At 41.6% G+C, this 27849-nt stretch overlaps 1 protein-coding gene and 1 long non-coding RNA gene across 18 annotated transcripts in view; both read right to left on the bottom strand.

Annotated features, from left to right (window-relative positions):
* Positions 1 to 27849, bottom strand: part of EHBP1 (EH domain binding protein 1) — a 214381-nt gene that overhangs the window by 82959 nt on the left and 103573 nt on the right. The window lies entirely within an intron of this gene.
* On the bottom strand, positions 191 to 27846 carry LOC310897988. Its single transcript, XR_014582873.1, has 2 exons — positions 4196 to 27846; positions 191 to 3866 (listed from the first exon to the last, which is right to left on the bottom strand). It is a non-coding gene; the product is annotated as an uncharacterized lncRNA (long non-coding RNA).

The raw sequence follows: 27849 nt of genomic DNA, 5'->3' as shown, positions 1-27849 counted from the left end.
GCTTTCTCTCCAGATTTTGCACGCCAAGTTTTCTAGATAAAGGTGAAGGTAATATTATGATAATGTTATGCTCTTATTCACCACCTGAGTGAAAGCCTTTGTTATTTAATCTATGATAAAAGCATTCAACCCAAGACACGCTGGAGATATTTTAATCAGGGCAAAACTGTGCACGAGCACCTGACATTGCTTCAGAAGGGTTAACAAAAGGGGTTTTTTAGTTTTGTTTTGTTTGAAATATCATTATGGAAAATATTGCCTTTTGATACCTGGAGGTAACACATATTAGTCCCAGGTTGAGAATAAACCCAAATACCACCAAGCAGCTTTTTCTAACTTATATTAGCTCTATAAGAATGGCAAGAACTGATCAAATGACATGAAAAATGAGTTAGCTTTTCCTTCCATCATTCATTAAAGAGCTGACTATGCAATTGTTCTAAACATCAAGCAGCCACAACTTGTTGTTTTAAGTTCAAAAGCCCAAGCCCCTGAGAACTCATTTGGAAATGCCACTAAAAAAGCATCAGCTATCCACAACAGACTGCCAGATCCCCTCGCTGATAAGCAGGTTACTGCCTCTAACGCCACCAAGTTTTATCTGGTTTAGGATTAACTGCATGGTGAATGCAGAGGTACCAGAGCCGGTCCCTTGCTCGCTAGCTCAGCCCCAGATGCAGCATCGTGTGGGTGGATTTACCAGCTGGAGTCAGCACGAGCTTCATGGCATCCTTGTTTCAGTCAACAGAAGCACCGAAGTCTCTTTACTTCATTCCTCTTTTACATGTCCTGGTAGCTTAATTAATATGTTTTATATCGTATGCATTTTTCCCCTTGGGAGATTATCCCACCAGACCATTATTGCACATTAACAAGAGGACCAGAGCTTTAAATATCAGGCTGCGCCTCTATGTTTCCAAACATTTAAATAATTGGTTTGCTGCTGCCAGGTGCGCTGCTGGTTAGCACAGGAGAACAACTGGCGGTGGGAACACGGGGCTACAAACCAAGCCCTCGTAAGAGACATGGGGAGCAGCCAGGGTGAAGATATCAGGGGCTTGACTTCAGCAGCTCTCCAGAGCTCGGTGACAGGTAGCACGGCATGGAGGAGCTTGAAGAGAGCAAGGGGCAGCACCGGAGCCTGGAAGAGAAAGATGCTCAGAGGAGTCCTGGAGTGGAGCAAGGAAAAAAAAGTATGTAGTAGCTGTGGGAATCTTGGTGGAAGACTCGTGTGGTTTGAGTTTTATATTAATGAACACAGCTCCCTAAAGAGGAAAGGGGTTGAGAGAAGAAGCTAGGAAAGGTAATTAAGTGCAGGAGGAGAGGAAGCTAAGATCGAGATAGGGCTGAAAGCAGAGTAGGGAAGACCTGCAAACAATCAACAAACAAGTTATGTTCCTCAAGAAACAAGTACAGGCAACAGTCTCTGCCTTATTTGACTGAGCAAAACAAAAGGGATTTTCCCTTACTCGTATCACAGCTGCAGTGCCATCTAGCTCACTGAAAATTGTGAAACCATTAAAACACAAGATAAGGTAAATGAACGTAACACACGACTAGGTGAGACAAAGCGTGCAGCACACAGCTGGATGCAGAAAAGGTTTAGGAAACTTGTCTGAACTGAGACTCGGCCTGAAAAACACCACAAAGTGCAGTGGACACAACTCACTTCAACACACTTCAGTCAAATAGACCATTTTATATCATCAGGATCGTACCCCAGGATTTCATTTCCACAGGAATCGCCTAGCCTGGGAGTATTCTAAAGCTGAAGCTGGCTCACTTAATACGAGTTTATGCCTTTGGCAAGGTCTGGGAGAGTCCAACGTGCTCTCAATTTTGTTTATTCTAGTCCGTGGAACAGGCCAGGCTTAAGTCAAAAGCTGATTTTTGACTGATAACAGAACAGAAATAGAACGCGGAAACCCAGTCTGCGAGACAGAATAAAACTTTCTCGTTTATTCCAAAGATGGAAAAACATCCTCACAACCCAGCAATACTGAGATATTCTTTATTTAGGCTAGTTATTTGCTTTTTAAGTCATAGGTCATTACGATGGGTTCAGTGCCACAACAAAACACAAGTGGCATTGCTTTTTTCTTCTGCTGAGGAAGGTGCACTGCAAGTATTAGAAAAGATACGTTTCCCAGAAACGTACCTGACAACCCTAACCCAAAACTTTGCCATGACCATTCTTCTGATTGTGCCCGCAGCTGCTGTGGATATGCAGCAAAATATAAAATTTTATCTTAAAAGCTTTTAATTACCTAACATTTTACAGGCTTAATTTTGGCACAACCAAGTCACTCCGTGTTCAATCCCAACCTGCACGTTCAGACGTCTGCCCAATCCGACATGATGCTCTGAGGTTTGAACCTGGCAAGTTTTGCCAGGTAAAGAGGAAAGTGAAATCCTTGGGACATGTCTCAAGTTTGCTGTCTGTCCTGCAGGTGAAATCAGTTCACCCTATGGGTTTCCCCTGGTCTGTTACGTATTTTGGGAACCATGAGGCTTGGAAAGAGCTTTTCCTAACTGTACCTGGGAAAAGAAAAGGAAAGCAGCAAAAAGTACCTGCTATTTAATATGCCAGGATATGGAACAAACGTAGTTTTGTAGACAATAAGAACGGCGGATCTGCACCGTCTGGGAAGGGAAAGAAAACAATCAAAGCTGCCTGTGTGTCCTCTTCTCCTCTTCTGTAGCATTCTGAATTATGCTGATTTGCAACAGGTGCTTGCTCACAGCACTGTGCAGAGCAGCGATGTGCTAGGGAATGGAACAACTTCCTGCAAAGTCTCATCTCCCTTCATTTGCCTCTCCAAGTAATTTGAGGGGCAGGGGGCGGTGTTACTTGGTTTTAGTGCTTTCCGTCTGTTTCAGCTGGAGGTGGATGGGCAGCATGGTCCCATGTCCTAAGCTGCAGGATGTCGTGTTTACCTGAGCACTTGGGACCCACGGAAGAACCCATGAAGATACCGCACACCATCATGAAGCACACTCAGCCCAGGACCCCAGCACTGTATTCCCTCTGCCATGCAGTCGCAGATCCCTCCTGTTTGCCATTCTTCCTTCCTGTTTCTCACCTAAACTCGCACAGTTTGTGCTGTACATGGCTGAATCATAGACATAATAGTTGTCCTTCAACATGCTGTCGCTTCTGGTCCCAGCCTGCAATGTTTAGCAAGTCCCTCATGCTTGAGTTAGTTTGATCAACACAACTTTTGTTTGTCCTACCCCCAGACAAACGTTATGATGGCATTTTTTATTCTAATCATCACTACCAGCTTCTTCTCACGCAGTCCCTATCTATCTCGCTATTCAAGGTCAAAAGTTGATGCTCACTGTATCTTCTTGCTCTTAACTTACAGTGCGTGGCATCCAGCTTCAATTAGGGAGTGCAATGCAAGCCCTGCATCGAACACAGGACTCCAACTTAACGTTAGGGCACTCCACAAAGAGTAAATGAATTTATTGACACAATACAGACTCATGATTGGTATTTTACAAATAGGGAAACAGCCTGAAATAAAATAACTTGGCTCAGCCAATAAGGAGAATTAGCTATCATCATAAGAACTCAAAGATGCTACCCTACACGAATCCAGTGTACGCATTCCCAGCACCCCAGCAAAGCAACCGCTCCTCCTCCTGATCCTGAGGCAGGTGAGAATGCTCAGAAAAAAAAAAAAACAAAAACACAAAACCAGCTTCCAGAATCAGACAAGTTAAGATAAAGTTTAAGACCCAGACACCCCAGGGACAGGGACATGTTACTGGCAGCTCAAACACCGGTCCAGGTAGCTTGCATAGCATCACACACCAGTTCTGCGTCACGAGCTCTGTCCAGGCTCTTCGTGGCTTTCCTCCTGCAAAATGAAGCGACCGTCCTCCTTCATATAGGCAACTTACAGGCATATAGTGCACAAAAATGGGAGAGATTACAGTAACAGAGCTTTGAATTGCTGGATTTAAGGTAGCCTAAGTACTGAATTTTGTAATTTTTGTAATTATCTGGTAGCCTTCTTTCAGCTTTTGCCTTGTCTAGTAATGAAGTAACTTTTTCTTAGCATAATCTTTAACATCAGGGTTTTCAGTTTCCATTGTTGGTGATTAAAAGGATAAAAAAAAAAAAAGGTAAGTATTCAGGAACTGAACTCTAAACCTTCAGAACCACAAACCACAACACAACACCTACCGGACAGCTTCCTCATTTGGGCAACAGGACCCAGAGCCTGTCTGTTCCTGGGAATTAATTAGGAACAAGCAGACTGTTTGCTTCAACCTGAGTAACTACCCACAACCACCTCCCCCTGTGAACGCTCCTCACAGAGAACAGCAGCACTGCAGAAGAATGGAGGGCAGCTAACTCACCGGGTCGAGAAGCCCCAAATTTATTAGCTGATGGCAAGAAGAAGATTATGTTAATTAGCTGGTAAAGGAGAAACTAATCTGAGACAGTGTAATGGATTTGGTTACTTATGGGCAAGTCATTTCACCTGATGGTCAGCACAGCCGAGCAAAGAAAAAAAAAATCACAGCAAGCTCCTCCTCAGATTGAAGCATTACAAAGGATCAGCTGAGGCCTGTCTAGCTGCTCTTCCCTGAGGTCACATAATCTTTGTCCTGAACGAAATGTCTTCAATTAAAAAAAAAAAGAGGAAAAGGTGTATAATTCATACCACTAAGCTGAACACTGAGCTCCTTCTCTGATGACTACACACATTAGTAACGTAACAGCACGAAGAGCTTGCACGCAGGGACGGGGCCTCGTTTTCCTGCTCTGAGGAGAGGAGCAATTTCCTTGTGGCCACCTTCCTTTCTCCGGTTGCCCCAGTGGCACATGGGCTGGGGCCTCGGCTTGTGGGTAATCTGTGCTGAAAGTCCAGCTGGGCTACCAGGATGCTGCCGGTTCACAGTCCCTGGCACTCAGCCACCACGGGAAGGTGCAGGGTTTCGGGCAGCTCGCCAGAGTTAAGCAACTCAAACCACAGATGAGGAATAGCAATTTTCAAAGCTTTTAACTTTGTTAAATGGGAACTGAACTAGCAAAATGCACCTCCCTGGGCCCAAGGCTATCCTGCCACATTTCAAAGGCCTGCAGCAAACAATGGAAGTGTTAGAGCTTGTCAGGAAAGGTCACAAGAATCTCTTCTGAAAGAAAGCACAAGGCAAACTAAAAACAAGCAAGCACAAGGCAAAATAAAAATGACAGCCGCTGCCAATTCTTCCCCAAAACAGTGAACTCTTGCTGCTTTTGCAGGAATTTCTGCTGCTTTGTCTTTTAACACGAGCCATTACACAAATGCAAGTCATTCTCCCACTCCTCTGAACACTTCAACAGACGTCGTTCTTCCAGGCAGCCATCATTACGGTGGCATTGCTCCACAGAACTTTAGAGAAACCTATTTTGTAAATCTACTGCATCATTTGTATTCATGCACAGTCACGGGCAGACTTAGGGAAGCATCAATTTTTGCCGATGAGAAATCTTTGTTTCAAATACTTGAGAACACAACACGTGCCAGATTTGCACAGGTATTCTCTAACAAAGGAAAACAACCTGCCTTTGGAGGGGCTTGGAGCACTTGGTATTCTTGAGTTTGGTTTTGCTGACACAGACACCTGATGTGGTGCCTCTGAATTCTAGGCAACGCTTCTTAGCTGAGGGTGGGAATAAAATAAGCATCCTCCACAAGCTCGCAGGAGGTGCCGGAGTCCAGGAACTTAGATAGGTATAAAGATGGCTCTTCTCAAGAAAGCTCCTTAGGGTTGCTATAAATGAATAGGAGTTTAATAGAAACAGGTCAGTTTTAGCCTTGCTAAACCCCCGCATCAGCAGCCTACCTATGGGAACAGTAACAAGATAGAGATTAATTAAAATGTTGCTTCACCACTCAGGGGTAAGGAGCTACACGCAGATGACACAGAGCCATCTGAAATGCTCGACACCTTTCTTTTTTCTCCAGCAGTCTTTATTCTACAAGTCAGATGCAAGTTGGAGACTAGCATTACTAATAGCAGCCACAAAAAGGTCAGATTTCTGCCAGGTGTGGAAACAGTTTCGATAAGCCAGAAGCCTTCAGATCAGTTATACATGTTTAATGTAATCTCAGGGTACTGGAACAGCCAATCTGAAACAGCATCTGAAATTAATAATCAATTTGAAAGCCTGAAGAAGATGGGTGAGAAACTATATGAATAGGAAAATAACTACATTCCCTTCCAGCCTTTAAAAGAATTTAAAAAAAAAAAAAGAAAGAGAGAGAGAGAATTGGAGGAATGCAAACAAACTAATGAGCAAAAGGTAGAACAAATAATTAAGTTGTTTGTTAGCGTGTGAAAGTTAAAGAGGAGACAAGGAACAAACATCAATTTGTCAGCACCAAATCACGACAACCTGTCCAGTTTCCGTCTGTCACAGGGAAGCAGGCAAGGGAGGGGAGCAGCAGCAGGTGACACACGGTGACTGTAGGTGCCTTCTTCGTACTGTCACTCGAGACGTTCTCGTGAGGAAGCACGGAAAATGAGGCATTAATGAGAATTGCACAGCATAGGTGCAAAACAGACGGGAAAACTACAACCAATATTAGTTTTAAATTATTTTTGGAATTATGCATTAAAAGGGATTCTGCAAGTGTGTTTCTTGGGCTCAGCACTCGAAGTTTGATTTAGGAAGGTGGATGATACACCAGACATGAAGCTGGGACGGACAGCAAATGCACTAGGAGAATGCTGAGCATATACAAAGGAGAAAAAGTCTGAAGAAAACAAGATGAAATTCAATATGTACAAGTGCAACATAGGAAGGAGCAATCATTTACATAAATGCAGGATGAGGAAGAACAGGTTAGGTAACAGTTCTTGACAAAAGGATGTGGGGGAAACAGTGTATTCAAGCTGAACATAAGTCAACAACATCAGGCTGTTGTGAAAAAGACAAACACCACACTGAGATGTACAGACAGGAATAAAGCTCACAAGACATGCGGGTACTGCCTCTCCCACTCCACGCAGCAGCAATAAAGCTGCAGCTGAAAGTTTACATCCAGTTATGTGCAACACAGTGCAAGGGAGGTGAGCCCAAAGAAAAATCAGAAAAGAACAGCCCCTGAAGAAAGCTGGAGCAAATTTAGGTCATTTATGGTAAAGAAAAAATGATACAGGAAAGGAACACGGTAAGTCTGCAAGCGTGTAAGAGTCTGAAGAAGAAACAAAACCCTTTGCCCTCCACGTCAGTGATTACCAAAAACAATTTACAGGCTTTAATTGCAACAGGTCAGACGTTAAGAGGAGCAGTCTATAAAACAATGTAATGAAGCACTGGCACAGACTGCCTTGGAAAGCCGTGGATGCTTCGTTACTGGAGGTCTTTAACAACAGGTTGAACAAATCTTCCCTTTTGCACAGCTCAACTTGCTGCTGGGCAAGCAAAAGGACCAAGTGATCTTTGACGATGCATTTCAGACCTACCTTCTCTGAGTGTCTCAGTTAGATTTAATTGAGCACGTGAAGTTCAACAGTCCCTAACACAAGGCTCTGCTCCAAATGCAGCGACTCACACAAACACTTTAAAACCTAGGATACATTTGCAAGTCTATTTCATGCAAGAATCACAGTTCAGTTCAAACCCAGGACACCAGTCAGTCAGTAACCACCCAATCACAGTTTGGTAAAATCGCGTATTTGGGCAAATAGTAAAATCAGAGAGATGCTGGTAACCAAACTGGCCAGACTCAGCTCTCAGTCACAGCAGAGATATCACAGCCTGGCGCTTCAGCTTCCCCTCCGCACAGAAATCAGGACGATAGCAGGTGAAAAATTCCACACCATAACCAGGATGCTTCCTTCTCCCCTTTCCTAAAAAAGCGTACAAAACCAAAAAATATTATGAAATAACGCAGGTGAAAAACGAAGGAATGGCAGACGTGAGCGTTCTTGGTTTAGCTGCCCAGTGGAACAAGCATCGTTTCAGCAGCGTGCAGGCAGATAGCCATCTTTACCTCACTGAATAGCACCTTGTGCTGTGAATAGCCCCTACAGAATAACAGCCACTGCTCAAGGATTCAATGGCTTAATGAACATAACAAGACCGGCACAATCTGGAGCTTAATTTGCATGCACTTTGAATATTTTTGCTTTATGAGTTTCATCTCAAAATAAAAATACATGTAAAAGTAGCAATGATTCGAGTGCAGCTTGGCTTAACCTATATTTTTCCAGGAATCCTTACACTCTCCAAGTTTGCTAATTGCTAGGACTTGTACAGCTAAAAGGAAAAATGCATGCTAAAAGAAAATATCCTTTTTGTTTTATAATACATAATTAACACAAGCTTTTCTAGCTTGCACACTGGCAAATCTATCCTCTTGAAAAATACACACATCATTTTCATGCTACAAATTAAATTTGGTGTGGTTATGCTTTTAGCACTCAACAAGTAAAAGCTTGTAAATGAAAAGCTGAAGCAGAAATGTATGGCAAGTCTCATTTGAGAAATCAAAATCTTCAGAAAACAGGAATTCTCTCCCGCAGAAGTCAACAAAAGCTGCTAATAATTAAATACTGCTGTTGATTAACACTTTACGCTACTTGTTTATTTTGAAGTCTGTATTTAAGCAGATCTGTATATAGAAAGACTCAAATCACCGTGCTTCATTCCCATATGATGTCTGGCTAACAACCACACAACAGTTGGAAACTGTCAAAATATTTTACAGCTCAATTGTAATTACCATCCAAGTCTAAGCACGCAGTAATTGGGCGTTAGCCATGTTCTAGGGGTGTTACAGCAACACGCAGCAGTCGGCTCTTCTGCGCTTCGTTTTTACACATGTAAAACTCCTCGGCGATCCCCAGGATCTACCTCATAAAATTCTGAATGAAATATGTATCAGTATATTGTCTGCAGAGAGAGGGGTTTTTCCTTAATGCAATATACTACTTTGACATTGTAAAAAATCACCTAATGTTCAGAAGCACAGAGTTTGTTCAGCAGCTATTTTTTTCTGATTTGAATTCCCTGAAATAAGAACTAAATTGTCAGACAAATAAAAAAATATATGTTTTGCCAAAATATTACACTCTAAATATATTATTGAAAGCTTTGACAAGCTTATTGTGACTTCAAGAAACACATTCTGCAGGTGATAAATAGAGAAGCCATCCCTATCAGGTGAGGGAGAAGTGCTGCTATGATATGGCAACACAAGGAACTCAAAAGGGTTTTTAACATGTACCACTAGCTACATAACGAGCGTAACACTCAGTGAGTATTGTATGCAGATGACAGACAGCTCAGTTTTCTTGAACAGACAACTCTACAGGGACTCCCGACTGCTTGGAATTGGTATTTCTATGGCAAGGAATAGGGCAGTACCGGAGAGGTGGATTCGTGATTCACTGATCTCTCAACACTCTTCAAATCACGAATCCATTATTTAACTATCACCAACTCTACAGCGACAAGACAGACGACATCACTGGGTTCCTAATACATTAATATCCATTGGATTAAGGTCCTTAAGAGATGTTATGCCTTTGAACTGACAGCTTATGAATGGAAGGAAGAGCTCCATTTTAAGTTATCCTTTGGACTTAATTTATGTGGTTAAGTTAAATAAAATTAAGCGCTCATGAAAGAAAGGCTCTCAAATTGGTCCTGGGATGATGCAATGCTTAACGTGCTTCTGGTATGAGCTGTTCATGATCCCAAACGCTCATCTGCATACAGCACCAGGAAACACCTAGATGGAAAGAGTGCCCCAGAAGACTGCAGTCTTTCAACCAGGAGCACCAGTGCTGTCAGAAGGGGCTTTGGGGAAGGTACCGACAGCTGTCCCTTGGGTTGGGGGAGGCAACAAGATTAATCAGACAACCCTGAGGAGCTACACGGGGAAAGGCTTCAGCCAAACGCCAGCACAAATGCAGAAAACTCAGGCTCGAGCCCTGTACATCATCCTCAGCAAGTCTGATCACGTCCAGGTGTTGCAATGCACACAGCACTTATCATTCACGCATCTCAGCCTCCTGCAATGCTTTGCGCTGCACGAGCACCCCGGGATAAGGGGAGGAGGGAAAAGAAGGGAGCCTTACACAGAAATTTCCATGCTTTGGGAAGTGTAAATTAGAGCATTACCACTAGTCTGACAGTAAGTTTGCTAATAAATGTGTAGCAACATTCAGATTGCATAATGAGAGATTAAATGATTATGACAATCGCTGAAATGGGGAGAATCAAGGGAAGCAAAAGCACACATACAGGAGAGCTCTGGTGACACGGCCAGTTACCTGTAATGCCTGAACTTCTGCAAATGTACAGAAGCAAACATATTTTCCACTTTGTTTCCACTCTAAATAAGCTTCCAGTGGATGCTACAAAGTTCCTTCGAATATTGGGTATTGCTCGCAAGTTAGATGAACTTTTAAATGCTACTTACTGTATCTTACTGAATCTGTAGGATTCATCATCTCAAAATGTGGGGTTTGCAGATTGCTAGGCAACAGTTTGCAGCAGGAGCATGACCCAAGACCTGACTAGAAAACAAGCAGCCTGACATCACTTGAATAACATCCACCTTGCCTTTAAAACTCTGCAGGGGAAGAGTTCAAAGAGCAGTTTTGCCTACAGTTACAATAAAATTTACAGACTACTCAAACAGAAGCGCTACTGGGAGAACAAGGAGTTGATATGTACACAGTGTGCATGCTACTTTCAGTCACAGTCCAGTTTCTCAACAAGTCATGTTCACAAAGTCTTCTAGCGTATGTAAATACTTTTTGCAAAGTCCTTTTGCAATGATTTTTACGATCTCCTCTTTATAAAACCTTGGCAGCACAAGTGCTGCTCCTGTTTCACAGCTGTGCTCTATTCTGAGCTCTGCAATGCCTCCTGTAAGTCCTGCAGGGTAGAAGGGGAGGGCACTGGACTCCCAGGGGACGAGGTTAGGTGGAGAACTCCCAGCTTCTGACACTTCGAAGCTGCCCGCTGCCGTAGGGGATGCTACCCCTGCCCGCATCCTATGGGACACTCCGGAGATCTCCCTCATGCCCCGAATCAGACACGAACAATACGATTGTAACCAATGTAACTAGGAGAAGAGGTCAAAAGAGACTTTCTTCCAGAGTCTAATCCAAACAATTTTTTTTTGTTTGGTTTCAGTCATGGCCAAACTTAAAAAAGCTACTGTATTTTTCAAAGAGCTCCCCAGCAGACATGTTTTGTCCAGCAGGATTCACCTGGCTGAGGCTCCACGCGGAGCTCATCGCTCCTGCCAGAAGCAGCAGGGACAAAGTGCAGGAGTTCAATGAGATGAAATTGTTAATAGTACAGCTCCAAAATGTATACTCTGGTTGGTCTGTCTTTCTCTACTCTTCTCCACTGTACTAGGCATGAAATATTGGTGAAGCAACTGTCTCAAGACGTGGTGAAAGTGAGACAAGAGGTGACGCAGACCAAAGCCCATGTCATCTGTGCACAACAAAATACCCAGCACGCAAAAGTTCAAGGAATACGTTTCATTTGTTTGTGGACTACTCACACTACTTGGTTCCTCAAAATAAAAATAGAAGTAAAAATAAAAATAAAAACATCCTTTCTTGAAGGACTGAAGTGCACTGATGCAAATCATTTCATGTCCCGAACAAATTGCTAGTCCCATTTGTTGTGGGTTCACAGACTCTTTAAATACTTGTGAAAAAGACAGATTGCGTTTGTGATTGATAAAAAGTGTTTGTAAACAGATCAACTGCATGTCCAAGGAGACCAGAAATGGAAAAAAAGTCCAGAAACTTGGAAGCTCTCCTTGGAATTATTTTCTGGTTATTTGCCGTTACTCATATCTATGTCACGTTCTGGCTCTACATTTAAATTACATAAATATAGAGAGATAGCTCACTAAAATAAAGCCTAACTTTAGTAGGCCTTTTCTTTTTTTTTAAGTCTAGTGTTGTTGCTAGGAAAAAAATAAAAACAGTTAAATGCATTGAAAAATCAAAACATTTTTAAAAATATATGTTAATATTCCATTAGCATTTGAACTACAATGTAGAAGGTCTGTGGTCACAGTTATAAGAATCATCAAAAAAAAAATTGGTATGCTACAGTTGTATACTCAAGCTTATGGACTGGGTTTTGGTCTACACTCCAGAGTCTCAAACCAAAGGATAAAGTCATATTATGTTACTGAGTTCCTGCTGTCAATGAAAATCACGATAAACTACCTACCTCTAGCACCGAATGGCATAGACCTAAATGTATATACTAAGAAAATATACATACAGATACTCCGTATGTGTGTGTTTGTGTGTAAAAATGACTAAGATCACTTGAAACAAGAGAAACACATTCTATCTGTTTTCTAAGTAAAAAAATGACTTTCATTATACTCCAGAAGTAAAAAAAAAAAAAAAAAAAAGGCAGGTAACTGAAAAAAATATATGGCAATACTGGTCTATTTCTATTTATAAATATTTCAGATGGTGTAAAATTTTAGTATACCTTTAAAGCACGATTGTCTGAGTTGGATTTCAAAGATCTATTTATACTGAAGCAAGCCAGGAAACACCACCCTTGCAAAAGCCTGAAGAAGAGCAGTGACATCTTTGTCTCAGAGGCGCTGATGAAGTGAGGGAGAACAGAGATTTTGGCTGGCCCACTGAAAATACAGAGACTGTACTCTGACTTGTTTATTGCCCTTTAAAGCTACAAAAGACAATTAAGGAACCAGAAACTGCTCTTTCCATACTCATGGAAAGTTGGATGAGAGATTTCACTGGCCAGGAACTTGATTCAGGATGGGCTAAAGGACTTCAGCTTCCCAGTGCCTTTCAGTGGATGAGGCACTAATTTTCATGAACACGTACAAAAGGCCAGCTGTTTAATAGTCACTGACAAATTGTTATTTCACAATTTATTTCAAGTTGTTGCTCTTGTGAATATGAGAGCTTTTCACACAACCGTGCATGCACCATCAGGGCCAGCAATTACGTAAACATTTGTGAGCCCTACGCATGGGCCAGTGTCTGTCTCTGCAGTAAGCCCACAGGAGAAGAAAGGACACTTTCTACAACTACAAGTGGGCACAAAACCACTTGAGTCAAACAACAGACTTACACGCTCTTGGTGCTGAAGATGCCAGGCTTGCATATGAATTTGTTTGTAGTCCTAAAATTAAACACCACAACATCTTCCCTGAGGTAACAAAAATTTCTGATGAAGCCTCTGGCGCTTGGAGCTGCGTTCAAGATATTCAGTATCAGATCACAAATTTCTTGTTCTTACTTTTTTTAGTGTCTGTTGGAAGACTCTCCTTTTTTGGGGATGGGAGACATCTTAGGATTACTGAGTTCACAGCAGTGTGACAGTAGCTAGAGGGTAGCCCACAGCTCTGCTCTAAATCAGCACGGGAAGAGGCAGAATAAGCTGCATTAGAAGGTGTTTTACCATGCTACATACTCTGAATCCCAATGATTTTTGTACAGAGAGAAACTGCCCTCTCCACAGCATAGCTCTCTTTAAAGTGTAATGTAGGCATTTAATCAGTGGGTGTTTTAATCAAGCTCTTAAACATTACAGTTGATCTTCTAATATATGAAGCCAACCAATATTTTTTGTAACATTTCTGACGTGATTTCCTTAATGATTTTAGTTTCTAGCTAGCTCCTTTAAAGCCCCTTTGCTGAGCTAGGGCACATGATTTCCCTCACACTTTAAAGGTTTTTCCCATGCATGCTTTTCAAAGCTGATTTGTCTGAATTATACATATGAACTATATTTAAAATTTGTGCATTATTCATTACTACAGACTATGAAGTATCATTTAGGGATTAACACCACTGTCTACTAAACTGCAGAATAGCTCGTCAACAATGAAACCACATGATTTTCCAAGAAGCAGTTGTATTTAAAAAAGGTAACCAAATACTAGCATAAAGGTACAAAAATATTTCTCTAAATCTACCAAGAAAAAGCATAGGCATGTCCTTTTTCTTTTTTTGAAATGAAAAAAAAAATCCACTTCATCTAAGAGGCACAGAACTGCTTGAGATATGTCAGAAAGAGTTCTTGTTTTTTGTACGTTACAGCAATTTTTTCTTTCTCTAAGTCTCTATATAGAGTGCTTGCACTGGTCGCGTTTTGAGATCCATCTGTATGTTTCTGCATAGGATAAATCAAATTTAAAAATATTAGCAGGATTTGGATTTTGTTTTAAAACGCCTCTTTCTCCAGAGAAACATCTCCATACTCCATCTATGCACATTAAAATAACTCAGAAAAAACGTGGATCTAAGATACGTTACACACAAAACAACCCTCAGATAGCTGATACAGTGATAGACACAGAGAACAGATAGTTCTTCTGAAAGAGTAGAAAAAATATTTATAAGGAGGCAGTGAGTTTAAAAAAAAAATACAGGCAGCTTGACTTCAGTAAAGCCCAGATCACTCAGTTCCTTTGGATTATTTTCTATTTATTTTCTTTTCTCTTATGCAGTTTTTTTTTTTTTTTTTTTTTTTTAGGAAATTGTTGCTTTTTTTCCCCTTTTTTTTTTTTTGTCACCACAGACACTCCCTTTAGGCAACCGTACATCAACAATCCTCCCACGTTCAAAGTCGGCTACATCTGTTGCTCTTTCCCATTGTTGAAAATTCCTGCCTTAATCCTATTTGACTTTATTCATGCAAAGGTCATCCTGAATTCAACAAATGGAGGAGCGATAGCAAGCACACTGTTGAACATGGCTAAAAAATGCTGTTGTAGAACATGCAGCTAGTGTGCCGGCACTATCTCAGAAGTGCTTGGTTTATTATGCAGGCTCCTAGTCCTCAGAGCTGTGTTGCAATATGAATTGGTAACATATTTCTTCTAGCATCTCAGAAATACACCAATTTCCTTTTAACTGGCTTGATTCTTTCTACTTAAAAAGATTTGCACTTACCTCGTATTTGCTAGTGGGGATGGGTACAACATACACGTGTAATATTTGACTGTGTCGCACTCCCTAGGACTTAGCTTCTGGCATATATGGCTTCCCTGTCTCTCCTGGTTTTTACTTCTCAGTATATCCAGCTTCACAAATCAATCCTATTTAATTAACTGCCCATCTAAAACTAACAACTGTCACTATTTTAAATAAATGAGACACAATTTCTGTCTGTAAAAGGCAGAAAAAAAAAAGCAGGGTAGAACAGCTAACACTAACCCCTCAATTTTAGGGCCACCACTGTACAGCAGATCTGTTCACAGAAGCTGTCTATTTTGCTTTTAGGCTCACTTTTCGTCCCCAGCAACAAAAAAATAGAAGCATTCTGGCTGAGAACCGTGATTTATTCTTACGCCTAAATATCTGACCAAACCAAAGAAAGATTAGCAGGAACAGTGAATTAGCAACTAAACCAAAGTTAACTATCAGGCTGATTTATGAAGTGAAGATAATTATTTTTGTAATATGTCCATAACTCATCATGACAGAAGCAAAGGAATATTTATTCATACTCTCTTATTTCCAAGTCGAGGTGCTTGCCAGCCAAGATGAACCAAACCCACCCTTCAGGCAACCAGAGAAAACAGGCTATTGTTAGTCTAGTTCCTTAACAGAATGCTTTGCTGAGGGCCTAAAAGAGTTTAGAGCCTACTGAAGATTTTAACAATCTGAAACAGCTCCACAACAAAGTCTGATGTAAGAGCTAAAAGTTAAATGCTGCAGCAACATCAGCTTATTCCAGTTGTATTTAGCTGCTTGTTAGCTTGTAAAGGAACACTTGAAAGAATCAAGTTTTCCATTTAGAAGTTGTTCAGTACTCTGCTTGTTAAAGAGCCTGATGAAAAGGTGTAAAAACTCAAGAGAAAAATGTTAGGTTTTATCATGTTTTTTAAGAATTTGAGGATTTGGGTTTTGATGGTAGCTTCAAAAATGTCTTACTCGAGAAGCATCCCTTCTTCCTTTTTACCTTTTAAAAAGCAAAGCTTTACCAAAACAGGAGTCACAGCGTGTAAAGCCAAGCATGCAAATCAAAGCCTTTCCCATCCTTTGAGAACATTTTGCTGAATGGCAGCAAGGTGCTTGGTTATCCTCGGTGCCTGCTCCAGGAGCCAGCCGCTGGCCTCACACTACCTGCTGCCTCCTCCCGGGTCCCTGCCAGCACAGAAATCCCAGCAAAGAACTTCAAGAAAATAAAAGGCCTTCGTAACAGGTAAGGTTTTTCAGATTACACATCCCAGAAACTAGCCCAGGTTTTACTTCGAGCTTTTTTCAAATGCTTCGGCAGGCTGCCTCACCTAGCCAACGGTGCTTGCACCTCATCCAGCTTGTGCCCTACCAGAGAGATGGGACAGCGCCACGAAAGCACTGACCTTTAGGAACATGAGCACTCAAGAAACCTGAACGCCCCCAGCAGCTCCTCTCTTTCTTCTTGCATTTACGCACCTTAAGGGTATTTAAATGGCTGATTTCAGGCAAGTAACTTCAGCACCTCTGCAATCCCACAGAAAGTGGCGAAACGAGGCTCTTCATCTCTCTCTCTCTTGAAGGACTCACAAGATTTGATTCAGGTCTTAAGGCAGGAAGGTACAGCCCAGAACAGGCAGCACGAGCATTCCCACAGTTCAAAGGCAACAGAAGCGGACGGCCATCCCTTCTCCGACTTCAGCAGCCCGTGGTAAGGACCCCTCTCCTATTTGAAGAACCTTGCACTTGCTGGTAAGGCAGACTGGTGAGCAAGTTAGACTCATTCAAGGAAATTCAAAGGTTTCTATAACTCATAATATATATTTACATGGGAAACATTGAATAGATTCTAGCCTTAGTGCCTTTTTTTGAATAAAACTCCCCTTTGCCTCGTCACAGAACATGCCTTGTGCTTATTAGCTTTTCGAGTTGTCACCACCAAAGGCCAGAGATGGATTTTCTTCCCGCAGAATGGGACACAGTTTTACATTTCCAAGATGAAATAAAACACACAAAACTACAGCCATTACTTATCTAAAAGACACTATTTTTCCACAAAAGGTGAAACAATATTTTATGAAGGTGACAAATCTAAGTGCTGTGATTTGTAAATACAAGTTAGATTTAAAAATATGAGAAGTAAGGCTTTGAATGTCGTAACGCTGGTTAAATTCCCAAACATTATTTGCAAAGACATTTTGCAGAATTGCTAACTGGTCCAGTCCAGAACTGCTGCAGGCACTACCAATGTTTCCATCCATTTCAATGGGAGCTACACTGCCCCAATAAGGCAGAAATACCTTAAAGAGCAATTATGAAAATTGCAGAAGGAGCCATGTGTTTATCATCCTGCAAATTATGTATATTAATCTGCAATTAAAATGCTTTTTCTAGGGCAGCCCTGGAGACCTGGTTTCTGCATCCCCACTACTAATAAGGATGTAAAGAAAACTGAAACACTTTAGCAGCAGCACTTAACGTTGCTAAATCAAAGATCAGAAGTTGGGATATTACACAATTATCACTGTGTACTCAACATTAATTGGCACCCTTTGTATATCTGCAGTTTGATCCAATCTTTAGGAGCACTTCTTTCCCTAGACTCGTCCCTTACAGACGGGGCCTGGCGACCACCCTGAATGGGACTACCCACTGTTCCTATTGTTTCCGTATTATTAGTTGTTTGTCCTCATGCTTCACCTGCTGCACGCTCCCTGGACCTTGAACTGAACACAGTATCATTAATCTCATCAAAGGGCTTTTCTACAGCCTCCATCTTCGTGGTATTTTAATCTAGAAGATTAAACATTTAATTTTCCAGACATCCTCATGAGGTGGCACTCCCGTCCATTTAACCAAAGCAAATGTGAGGTCCACAAAAATGACAGCTCCAGATCATTGGAAGCTTTTGAGCCCTACGTCTGAGGCACCTAAGAGCCAACCTCACGGGGTGCTGCGGGTTTTATCACACTTGGTGTGTACTCTTTTCAGCTGCACTGTGCCTGAGTCAAGCCCATAGCTTGGCTAATTTATCATATCTGTATCAAGCTGGGAACTTAAAAATAACACCACAGTCCAAAATTTGGTTCAAGAGATTAACTTAGCACCACATATGGTATTCCTGAGGGAGGAAAGGATAATACCAACCGCTCCCAGACAGCATTTAGTTGCCTTACTTGTCGGTGAAAGCTGTGCCTTTCTGCTGGCCCTTGGTGCAAGCAGCACGCTACCCAGCCTAGTTCCCTGGGTCACAGCACGCATGGTGCTACACGAGTCACGAGCCCTGCACAAGGGATGCATGTGGCAACTTGTCTCCCGCTACACAACGCTCTGGTTTCTTGCTACGTGTGCTCACAAATGGGATAAGGGGAGAAGTGCGGGGCTGAGGCTGGAAGGAGCTCAAGCTCTGCCTCCAGACCTGTGTAGGACCCCCACTGCTGTGCAGCAACATGGGTAAATTCCTGGCTGATCTGCTTTTTAAACCTGAGAGCCTAAATGAAGCATCTCTTGTAGAGGTGACAATGCTATCCAACGGTACCCTAAATCTCTGACAGCAGTACAGCTGCTTTGCTGCTAGAAAAAGGGCACAGAACACTGTAGTGTGAAAGGCTGAAAGCAGCAGCTGGAACAAGGAAGGGATTGGTTTCACCTACATTTCTGAGGAATACAAACTCACTCCTGTTGGCAGCAGTCACAGGAATCATATGAAGAAAAGAGACGCCGCTCTCCACCAGTTCATTCTACTACACTCGTAGAGCCACTTGCAAGGAGGAGGAGGGGATCAAGCAAGGCTGCAAAGAGATGAAATCCACTACCCAACTAACGCTGCCAACCACTGCAGTACAACTACGCAGGCAAAACGAGCAATGGCCAACTAAGAACGAATTGATCGCTTTGGTAGCCTAAGGAGGCCACACAAGCAGAAGCCTACTCATAAAGGCACGAGTCTCAAGCACATCCATACAGTATCTGGACACTCCTTTGGGTTGTAATGGGTAGTAAAAAGATGTCACTTCTGGTCTCACACATGACTGTTCACGGATAGCTTGCCACATGCTAAACATCGCTTCTCATACCAGTTTTTACCAAATCACTAACTGATGGGTAGAGCGAAGCAGGGGATCCTCATTTTGCTGAAAAGCTGACACTGTTCTTACCCCCCTATATAGAGGACTCCTACTTGTGCAGCCACACCTGAGTGTTCTGTCCTGTTATGGCTCTACTCCAGGTCATGCACACAAGAAAGAGGCTGTCAATATTCAGGGATAGTCCGTCTCACCAATTTTAAATGCCTGTCAATTGTCCAAGTTTAACTTACCTATAATCTTTTGCAGCCAGTGGAGAGAAGCAGACACCTCTAGGAACTGGGTATTTGAGGCAGGCAGGTGACTTGCTCTCAAAAATGGATCCATTTTATTAAAGTCCAGTCCTAGGAACTCCTACTCACATAAGCAGTTGACAGAACTGCTAACTGCTCCTGCATGTTATCAAAACACACACAGTTTTCTCTACAAAATGCATTACATTTGTACCACTTGTACCCTTCTTGGTGCTATAGAGGGGTGCGCTCATCTTCAGTCATCACAATTCTAAGACAAAAAGCAGGCTGAAGAATATCATGGAATGAAAACTCCTTTTCCCCAGAAAGACACTTCTGTAAAAGTCACTTTTTAATAGCCCACACTTGCAGTTGAGTTTCAGACCTTCAGACTGTATTTGTTTTAGATTTCTTTGCTTTCAATAGGATTTTTTTCTTCTTCTTACAAATAAGAACTATGGATAAATACTTAGATAATTTTATTTTAAGAAGTTATTAGTATATATGCATATCTATGCATACATACATGTTTTTGTGCATACAGAATGCTTCCCCACTTATAGAGAAATTAGTGAACACTCTGATCAGCAGTGAAACACAAGTATAATAAACAGTACCAAGAAGCTGTAATAATTAGCTATCTGATAATTAGCAGTGATACACTGCATCCCTCCTTCCCACTTGCACGAACAGTGGCTCCCTCATTAAGAATTCATTTGATTTGCACAAAACACAAAACCAATGACAACAGAGAAAAGGATTTTGCTTTCCCTATAGTGCCAGAGTAACTATATTCAGTAAATGGGAACTTGGGTGATTAAAGAAATTAACATGGAATGATTTTGCTTTAAGTATGAACAGATGGAGTTAAACCATCAAAGCCATTTCCACACGAAATAGTGGTAGAAGACTCACTTTGCGTTGCATTTGTGGCGTGAACAAGTTGCTTCCCAGCAGTATGAGGCCAAGTACCACAGTATCATCAGAGCCTGCAGCTGCTGTGAATGACAACTGTCCCAGAAGAGCATTTCACTGGGACACCCAGGATATGCTTTACAGTCCAGCAATGACTGTGCTGCCACTGAAAGGGACTGTCCTGCCGGGTTCCCAGGTCACTGTTGTGTTCCTGTTACTCAAATAACCCCCGATCAGGGCTGGTGCTGGCACAAGGTGGAGCAGAGAAGGTGGGAATGTGAGAAGTCAGGACAGGGGCTGATCACAATGCAGCAAATGCAAAACCTGAGCAAGCATTAGGTGAGAGCAAGATATTCTTTAGCCTATAACTTCAACAAAATGGAAAAATACGACACTTGTATTGGAAGTGAAGAGAACAGTTCACTCCTTATTCTAACAAGGTTGCTTTATCTCCAAATGTTAGTTAATAGTAAGCAACACATAAAAAGCTCATAGCTAGTTGAGTTGACAAACACCATTTAAAAGTCACCCAAACAGTAATAAGAGATTGTTTAAGTGTAGTATAAAAAAGGAAGTCTCTTTTATTAACACTTGAGAACCTGCAAGTTTAATGAATTGTCTGTGCTTCAACACAATTATCTCACTGTCTCTCTGTTCACATTACCTGTGAGGCTTTTTTCCTATTAAAAGATAAATTGTCTTAGGGCTGTAAGCAAAGACAGATTTTCTCATACTGCCTTTTTTTTTTGCACAACTTCCTCACAGTAGATATCTTAAAATTCTGCCCACTATCTCCTGAGTCCTCTCTGGGCTTGATGAACTATCTGCATAGGAAGTAACAAAGATCTCATGCAAATGAGCTGCACGATTCCTTTGCAGCTAGCTTGAAGCTTGAAAGAAGCAAACTCATTAAAGAAGATGTTCCAGAAGGTCAGGGAGTGCTGATGTGAACGCATAACTGAGATACTTTTGATACAGAGAGACAATAAGAGATCTCCTTAATCTACCATTTGCAATTTAATGTAATTTCTCTGCTTGGCAGCATCGCTGTATCTGTGTCTTAAGATGAGCTCTTCCTACTGTTCAGTCACATAAGGTTGATAGTGTTGAGGTAAATATGAGAAGTGAACAACCAGAAACAGCAAGCATCTCTGAGACCTTGGAGAGTACCACCTCATACTACATCCAATGCTATTTCACTCCCCCTCCACTAAACAACCGAGAAGTCGTACGTTTCATTTTTGTGTAAGCATTTATTCTGCCTTGAACTACAGGTTTCTCCTTGTTCCCCTGAGAACTACCTGGGAACTCCTTTTCTCTCCTAAGGAGGTTATTCTCACGTGCTCCTCCCCCAGACAGTTTGAAATATAACCTGCCTATCAGACAGAAAGCTTTTGGAATAAAAGCAGCCCAGGAACGCAACGGATTACAAAGGGTACTGGGTGGAGATGGGTTACTATATGCGCTGCAGAAAAAGGATTCTGTATCTGATTACAGCACAGCACATTTCCTACAAACATGTTTCATTAGGGCTTAAACCAGCTAGCTCAGCTGGCACAAGAGAACTGGCTACCACTGGCCATATGAAACATTCATTTTGGTTTAAACAAGAAAACGAGAGCTTAAACAACGATGCTGACAACCAGAAATGTTATTATTGGCTTTGGACTACGATGTGAATGCGTATTCTTCTTTCCTGCCAATGTAAAAGGTCATCAACAAGCTCTTGTCTACAGGCACCAAAATCAATGCCTATGTTTTCCCGACTATCAGCAACACTGTGACTGTCATAAAGGTCAACATGGTGTCTGCATTAATAGGACAGCCAGGCCTATTTATTACCCTGTCTTGCTTTCATCAAGTGCTAAGCGTAACTCAAAAAAACATCTAAATCAACCCAGAACAAGTTCAAAAAACATCCTGTGGTCTGATACACATTCCATGTCTGTTCACATAATCACTTATTGTCAGAGAAATGCTAATTATGAAGACTGGAGTACAGGAGTTTTATTTGCCGAGATATTCTGGATAGCCTGAGAGGGGGCTGCGAGATGGAGATCTCTGGGAGCTACCGGGGCTGGTGCTGACAATGAGTCCACACACCCACTCTGCCAAGTGCATACCTACGACCGATGAACACAGATTTCCAAACCCTGTAGACAGGACATCAGAACAGGCTGGATTCCCCACAGCTAACATAACTGTTGCCTTTCAGTAGTTTCGTCACAACTGCAGTATCCAAAACCCAAGGACTTTGGATTTGTGGCCATCAACAGGGCCTGAACCTTGGCTGCAGCCTGGTACAACCAACCTACCATGTAGTAGGAAAAACCTTCCTGGAATGGTTTCCTGAAGGGAAGGGCGCATGCTAGCTGTTGAAGAAGCAGTGCCGACCCACCGCAGGAGATGTGGGCTTTCAACATGTAAAAATAACTCTGCGGTTGAGGGTGATTATCTGTTGACTAGTAAATAACTCCTTACCTCCCACATAAACGTGGTCGCATTCCTGCCCCCTTATTCTGACAAAACCATCAAAATGCATGACTTTGAGATACGTGGTATGTACTACAGACCCAGTTGTAACTCTCAAACTGATACCTGGATCTCACCTCCAGTAAGCTCAGCATAACCCAGGTATACTAAGAGATGAGACCAAAGTTCAGCCAGTTGAAGTCTGTTTATTTTAATCTGCTAGAGCCATGATGGGCACTGGTGTGCATGCCATGCCTTGGTTTGATGAAAGGGAACCGCTGGCAAAGACACTAGCTTTTGAGCCTGAAAGAAATTCAACTTTTTTCCCCAAAATCAATGGCAAGCGGAATAAAGTCAGTCTCCATCACCTCTGTGAAAGGCAGAACCTTGTTACCCAAACCGTGTGGAGAGCAGTGACATCGGTACAGCAGTAACAAGCCCAACAAGCCCAATTCAGTTTGGCTTGACAGCACTGGAGCAGACCGATGACTAAGAAGCTTAATTACAGTTTCACAGTGCGTTTGTCAGACTCATCTAAATATAGACGGCACACCATAGTCTTCAAGCCATTTAAGATGATTAACTGTGGGCTAATTCTAGACTTTTAGACTTTGCATTTTTAAACTCCCCGATGACTCAGATTATTTTAGAGGAGACGTGGAAGGAAGACGGGAGAGAATTAAGCTATTTCTTCAGGAAGTACAGGTAATAATATTTTGAAGCAAAACTTCCTCCCAACCCACATATGGCAAATGCTGAGCTAGCCCAACCAGGCCGAGAGCTGGCTGGACCTTTGTGGAGAGCTAGGCCCTGCCTTACCCCCTTCCTCCCCAGTACGGGACCGCCAGGCTATGGGAAGGGCCTGCTCAAAGGGAAGGAAGGCATTAGGGAGGCCTTGCTGCTCCAGTTCTCCAACTGCCCAGGCAAACAGTGCAAGGTAAACATTTGAAAAAGATCAGGTGAACAACATGCAGAGAGAGGTATGCTGCAAATGACCAAAGAGACAGCAGCCAGTGCAGGCCGATCTTACAGCAGCTAAAGAAGTAGAGGTGCTCCTTAAAGGAAATTAATATGAAAGGGGCAAGACTCTTAGACTCTTCAATCACCAGCATTCATGACCTTCACCAACCTAAAGTAGACCAAACCCATCAGCTTGGGGCAGGCAGAAGCAGCCTCATTTGCATCCTTTACTCACATATGAATTTTATTAAGGGATGGTAAGTGGACACCAAGTGAGGCAATGTCTCTGGAGAGGAAAGAGGCCAAAGGCAAGCCCTGGAGGAGGGGGAGACACTGTTATGGTTATTACTATAATTAGCATCGTTATTTTAGACCTGCATTTCAGACAGAACAGGACTTGGGTCCATATTGCAGGAATTACCAGACAGCATCCATAGCTTCAGGCACAGGTTGGTTATAAGCCTGAGAACAATCATTTCAAGAAAAAAAAAAAAAAAAAGAAAAAAAAAGGTTAAATACTGCTCATATTTAGTTTCATGACTTGTCCTTCTGACCAACAATCACCTATAATTGTCTGGGCAGTAAGTTTTTATTTCAGTCTCCCAGTGAGATACAGTCTTTGCTTCAAACTCTAGTTCCAGCATTTTCACAGCTATTAAAATTAATGCCTATTTATTGGTGTTTCAGATTCCAGCTGCACTGACTGTTGAGTTCCTTAAAGTTAACCAGTCCACGACTCCATGCTGGAGCACCCTCCTCACCTTGGGGATACCCAGCACGATGCTCCGTACCACCAGATCAGAACGCGTTTTCTGGAATTTTCTCCCTAGTTTTATACGAAGCTTTTACACATAATTATCTTGTACAACATAAATCTCTGAACAAAGGAACTCAAAGGAGTTTGATTTCCATGGTGTCACGAGTAATAGGGGTAATTAACTGTGGATGTGATTCCAGGAAAATCTAGAAATAGCATCCAGCTGTTAAAAGATCATACGACTCCCGTAGAAGAAAGCCTTTTGCAATTCACATAGATGCATTAGCTTAAGCCTTTTCTCAAATGAGACATGTCCAAGACTGCTGACTGCTGAAAATTCATTGTTTTATTTTTCTCTTTCATTACCGCAGACACTGTTGCTATATATTAAAAAAACATGCATACACAAAAAAAAATCTTGTGTGGGAAGTCAGATATCCCTCAGGCAAGAAACACCTTCCACCACTACTTGGGTAATGGTAAAGTGTTGGATTCGGGCTATGATGTTTCAACAGCAAACACAACTGCACTTCTGTGGAAGTTTTCTTACATCCCGGGTGCCAATGCTAGAAGGCTCATTGAAGCTGAATACTGAACGAAGCGATTTTGGTGTCCAACCATACCCTAGGGATTTAATTTTTGGGTGTATACTTTGGAAAATATCACCCTTTCTTGCCCTACTTTTAAGTTCTAGGAACTTTTAAATCCTAGGTATTTAAATTCCTAGGAACTTCACTACTGTTTTCAAAATCTAATTGCTTTTTTTTTCTTTTTTAAGAGGGTAACATAACTTCAAGTATTTGGAACCTCTATCTTGAGCAGGAATCTGTCATGTGTCAAATCTTTCAAGAGTAATTTGCACCTAATAATCTTGCTGATATATAGATGTTAGTAACAGCATTTGTATTTTTGTGTTCAGCAAATGTTATGAACACCATTAGTGTGTGAAGGAAAAAATGAGTTCCAAATACTCTATCAAAGATTTGCAGAGGCATTTTAAGGAGTCTTGTTCCTTAAACGCTAAATTCTAGCATTAATGCTGTGTTCTTGTTGTCTAAGACTAGCATTTCTGCCCTGCAACCATTTCCCATGAAGACAACCAAGACGGGGAATTGACTGTGTCAGGATACTTGGGTTCTGGTCACAGTTCTAGTAGAGGCTTTCTGTGCCCAGATAACTCGGACAAATCACTAAGTTCAGCTACTTAACCTTCCTTCACCTATGCTCACTCCAATGGGACTATTCCCCCTATATAAGGACACGTGCCAAGTTCATGTTTGTATAGTGCCTATAACCTTTGGTGGGAGTTTTGTCAGAGCTGCTAAACACCAACACTGTTGTTGAGCAATAAGTTATGTGCGCCAACAGTCCAAGTCCTACCTGGGTACTATTTTGTACTGGTGTGAGGAAATCCTTTAATTTTCTTTTCTTTTACAGTGGCAGTACTCTTTGAATTTCAAGCAGCATTCCAAGTAAAGTGCTTTAGATCTAAAATTACTAGATCATCTTAGATCAAAACAATTTAAGCACAGAAAAATGACTTAGAAAAAGCTTTCTGAATTGCAAGTGATCATACAGTACTTTAGTATACCCAGTAAGCAAAACTTTCCAACCTAGCTGTAACATAACAAACCCAGACACTGCACGTTCCCTAATGGTCTCATATCATCCAAAATTTGTTAAAAATTAATTAAAGCCTTCTTAAACTGCAGAAGGTCAATGCAGAGCTCCATCTTCCCCCATGGCCCTAATGAATATTTAAGTTTCAGTACTTTGACTTTTGCTGATCTCAGCTGTGCCTCAGCTTCAGTGGCAGAGGAGCGGGCTGCAAGAAGGCAGGCACCAAAATATTAGGAAACTAACACCCTGCGTAACAGCAGAAACTACTTGGCTGCATTTATAACACCACAGTATTTTCAGTAGGTTCACTCCTGCGTCTTTTCTTAATCAGTTTCAGCTTTTAGAAAATCTAAAACTATGAGAATCAAATACAGCAGTGATGCATTATTTCAGCCCAATGAAAACATGAAATAAAGCAGAGATATTTCCTTGGATGCAGATCTGTAAAAAAACAACTCTCAAACAATGAGCACTGGGGAGCACAACCTCCATCAAGAAAGATGATAAAATCTCCTCCATAGAAGTCTCTTCTCTGCAGGGTAGTACCAGAATGCTTTACTTTGGCCACTTGTCTTCAACCCTAGTGCCAGACTCCACCAGACATCAAGTAACATGGAAATTGTTTTTTTTTTTTTTTTTTTTTTTTTTACACAACCTCCAGCAAACAGGATCAAACCCCATCACAGTGCATTATGTAACTGCAATATTTGGATGTAATATCGCCCTGGTAGTGGTCTTGCACATTAAGAATAACTTGTGAATTGTGCTTGTGGCCTTACCGTGCTGTTTTGTTTTGCTGTGAGTAGACACAGATTAGATTTCTGGTCTCATACTCTTACCCTGAGTGAGTGCTAAAATGACAGCAAGATCAGAGCCTGGGGGGACAAGGACATGTCAGCAATCTAGCTGACTAATTAAGCAATGAAATGATAGGTATGACAAGTAGTTTCATTCAATTCTTAAAGTATGGCCGCTCCAATACAAGGCAAAACAGATGATAACATGCATAAATTGAGAGGTGTGCTGGAAGAGAAGCTTTCCATCCTCAACTTCCTACCCTTAATAACAAGCGGTCAGCACGTACCAAATTCATTTTTAAAAAGGTCCCATTAACACATATTGTTAAATGCTTATTTTGTTTAAAAAAAAAAAAAGAAAACACAGAAACAAAAACACGAGCAAAGGTAATTGTTGAAACACTGGAATTAAAATCCACACAGGAGTTAGCTATTGTAAACCTAGGTACGTATGCTGCACATTGCCCTCTTCTACAGAAGTTAATTCCTATTTTTAGTTGAGAAACACAGCAATGTGAGTGTGTGTATGTATGCTCAGTCTGGACATTCCTAATAAACTGTTAATCTGTTCTAAAGTAGACCGTGTCCTTTCATTTATTTTTTAATTACTTCCACATACCTATGGAATTGGACATACATAAATCCAAACACAAACAGTGTCCAGTACTAAGCTCTTAAAACCCAGATTTATGACAGAAATGTGGAGAAAAACTCTTCAACAGGGGCAAGGCTTAGTGACATTACAATAGATCAAGACGAAGTATTGTTCAACATGATTTTCTTCCTTCTCAATGGTATATCCAGCTGTCCAGTATCGTTTGTTACTAGAAGACTCTTTTCTTTGAAACTGCAGTTGCTGTTACTGTTGTCATTAAATCCTTAAAGAAAAAATACAAGCTCCTACTGCTGTTCTCTCCCTATGAACCAGCAAGTGAATAGAGATGAGCCAACACCTTATTAAGTACAAGCAAAGCTGCTGTGATGGCCCGCGGAAATAAATAGGATGTCTACAATCCACATGAAGGTACTGTTAAAAATAAAGACAAAATTTTGGTATAAAAAAC

The sequence above is a fragment of the Anser anser genome (genome assembly GCF_964211835.1).
Source record: "Anser anser genome assembly, chromosome: 3".
Lineage (NCBI taxonomy): Eukaryota > Metazoa > Chordata > Aves > Anseriformes > Anatidae > Anser > Anser anser.
The sequence above is the reverse complement of the archived record's forward strand: the minus strand, read 5'-3'. Positions and strand labels throughout refer to the sequence as shown.